Source organism: Tenrec ecaudatus, chromosome 5 (genome assembly GCF_050624435.1).
Source record: "Tenrec ecaudatus isolate mTenEca1 chromosome 5, mTenEca1.hap1, whole genome shotgun sequence".
NCBI lineage: Eukaryota > Metazoa > Chordata > Mammalia > Afrosoricida > Tenrecidae > Tenrec > Tenrec ecaudatus.
The window spans coordinates 4559863-4563263 of record NC_134534.1 but is presented as its reverse complement, the minus strand read 5'-3'; the positions used below and the strand labels follow the sequence as shown (position 1 = coordinate 4563263).

General features: G+C 41.0%; 1 non-coding gene across 1 annotated transcript; it reads right to left on the bottom strand.

The window, feature by feature from the left end:
- Nucleotides 1–301: 301 nt before the first annotated feature.
- LOC142449614 (small nucleolar RNA SNORA31) lies at nt 302–432 on the bottom strand. Its single transcript, XR_012784748.1, has one exon. It is a non-coding gene; the product is annotated as a small nucleolar RNA SNORA31 (small nucleolar RNA).
- Nucleotides 433–3401: the final 2969 nt, after the last annotated feature.

The window sequence follows — 3401 nt, the reverse complement described above, 5'->3', positions numbered from 1 at the left end:
AACTAATAATGATTAATCACTACATAACCACCATCACTACCCTTCCAGGGGGATGAACAACAGAAACCATGGGGGAAGGGAGACAGTGGACAATGTAAGGTATAAAAAATAATAATAATTTTCTACTTACTCTTGCTTCTTGTTATGTTGTTCAAACCTTCTTAAAAAAGTTTTATTGGCAATTGGCCTATAATTCACATGTCACATAATTTAATAATTCAATTATATTAAGAAGAGTTAAGCAATTTCACACTTTCTAGTTAAGGAAAGAAATAAGGATATAGTTGTTCATTTTTCCCATATATATTTTCCTTCATCTAATCTGGACCTGCCACAAAGCCAGACAAAGAGACTAAGGATTTTTTTTCTTTCTCATCCTAGTACAAAGCAGAAGCAATATTCTAAATTGTCCTAGGTCTATCAGTGGTGCAGTAGATTTCGTTTTAAAGTGATTTTTTACAGGAATCTGAATGTATCCCACGAAGCCCTGAATATTTGTCTTTAAGGCACGATTAGTCCTTGAACAGATTTTTAACAAGAGAGGCTTTCACAAATCTGGCAGGCATCACGGACTGCTTGAAGGCAGTCACGTGTGTGAACAATAACACCAGGAAGGTATAACTTATCAGAATAATCACGACAATGAGACCAAAGAGGCAACACTGAGCTCAGAAAGCAGGCAGGGATAGGAAGGGAGGAAGAATGGTAACAGTGAACACAGGAGGACGGTGGGAAAAGAAGGAACAACACTGTGTGGATTACAACTGATGTCTCAAAACACTGAGTATGGACTGTCCGGTGCGCTGTCCACTTGTCCTCTACCCACGGGCAACCATTCCATCTTTAACCACATCTGACGCATATCAGACTGTGAGTATGTGCCGGCGTACTTGGAAGACCCATTGCCTTTGAGTCAATTTTGACTCTTACTCACCCTCCACAGAATTCCTAAGATCTTCAGGGCTGCAGACAGCGTTTACTTTCTCCCGAGAAAGCATGATTGATTACGAACTGCCCACCTTGTGGTCAGCAGCCCGATGTCTAGTCCACTGTGCCACCGGGGTTCCTTGCATGCCTATGTCATTGAATACATACATAGTCTCCTATTCAAGATTTCTATGAAGGCTTGGGAGGCTGCAAAAAGCTCCTTGTGTCCAGATCTCTTATTAAAATGAATTTTAGAGTCTGCTAATCACAAGTTTGAAACTAATTAGATTTTTAATAAATAACCATAATATATTAAAATTCAAATTATAAGAGTGTGATGTTATTGAATTAGGGCAAATACGAAGTACAGCAAGCCCTTTGATAAATTATGCATGAGCCTTTTAGAACTGCTTAACTCCATTTGGACAATACAAGAAATTCCAGTACAGTGTCATTTACCTTCCTGTCTGAGGGCAGCCTGCGGAGAGGAGAAACATGCTTTCTGTGGGTGCCAGCTCATTTTGAGATCAGAGCCTTCTTAATTTTGTTTGGAAACAGTATTTATTTATTTATTTATTTATTCCCTGCTCATCACTGCATGCTGTGGGGGAAAAAAAATTGACTTTACCAGAAATGAAAGGGAATTCTGTTTTGGGAAAGAAAGTTGTTTTATTATTATTATTCTCCACAGACCTTAACTGTCTCCCAAGATTCCATCAGCTTCTCTGTTTTTAATCCATCTTATATTATAAAACCATCTATCCTAAGGATCCACAGTGCAGGCATACTTAGGTGCTGGTGATAGAATTAGAAGAAATGGAAATTTATTTTTCTTTCTTACAATGTCCTCTTTCTTTGCCTTCTCCCTCACAGAAAAGATGTGGATACCTAAAATGGGAAATGGAAACACCATGCAGTGGACATTTTCATAGGCATGTTGGGTCATGCAATGGTTCTTTTCTGAGCTTGGAGCAAAGTATGGGAGTTATGAGACAAAAACAGAGTATGCTCTAAGAAAGTTCACCATTCTGCGGAGCGTGCACATTGGTGTCATTCATTGCTGAGTAGGAGAATCAGAATGGGATGGAGTACTTGGGGGAGCAGAGTAGGTGGTGGGCCCTGGGCAGCGTCTTCAGCACGCCCACTCAATAGCAGAAGCCCAGACATGCTGAATAAACAGTTTCCTTCTAAAAATTATATTTTGCATTTCTTCAACTTGGCTAGGTGGTTAAGATGTGAGCATCCACCCAATTTTTCAGTTCGTCTGCCTTCCAATATGTGCATTCATGCACCGATGAATCGCAATTATGCCCGTTCACGTTCAGAGCCAGGATGTGTGTTAGCTCCGTGTTCTAATTTATCAGGTATTAGCACACCTCTGTCAGCAACGCTACTGCGCTTCTCTGACACTGGTCTTTAGAAGTTCACTCTCTGGTAAAGCAGCAAAGTTGTAAAGGCGCCCTACAGATTCCGACCATGATGAGCAGTTCCCGTGGGTTGCCTCTTAATGGTGGGAGGCAGCATGAGTTGGTATTGGGACCAGAGAAAGGGGAGCCTTGACTTGCACAGATTTGTGTATTTAAGTCTCTCCATAGATATTGTGAGATTCCAGAAAAATACATATGCAAATTACATTCTAATTCACTCCAGTGTCCATTGCACCTGACATTGTGCGTAGAGATGTAGCCTTCACATTGAAGACCACGGTGCACCTAACTCAAGTCGTGGTCTTGAACTCTCTTTTTCTTGGTTACTGCAGTAACTATTTGTAGCACCCAGAGACAATGTTTCATTAGAAGTATCTTTTTGTATTTAAAATGTCTCCACTAATACATATGAACTGTTGTGCATGATAACAGTGAGGAGGACCGCACGGGAGCAATGGTGTTTCCTTCTGCTGAACAGGGTGACTACAAGTTGGGGCTGACTCACAAGCACCAAACTAGGGGGTAACAAAAGAGAGAGCATGGTGATGGCATGAGGTAAGAGCTGGGCAGCTAACTGCAAAGTCAGTTGTTCAAACCCACCAGGAGCTCCGAGGGAGAACTCTACGCCAGTCTGTTTCTGTAAATATAGCAGTCTTGGAAAACGTTAGAGACATCAGTTCTCCTCTGCCCTCCAAGGTGGTTAGGACTCAGGATGGGCCTGAGAGGGGTGGATTTGGGGGTTGACAGTGGAGTTTGGGGTTGACCAGTCTTCTAGAACTTGTCTGCAACGGTTGTCATTTCTTTTGACTCAGAGATAGTTCTCAGTTACATCAAGAGCTATTGTTCCCTTCCTAAATTTATGATATAAAACCCTCTTGTAATGTTGAGCGAGCCCAAAACCACCCCTCACCACCACCACCAAAAAATAAATAACATGAAAAAAATGTCAAAGTTTTAGAGAAAATAACTAACTCATTTCCCCTGTGTTTCTTTTTTTTTCTTTCTCATATTTCCATTTACTTATTTTTAAAGGTTATCACCTGTTTC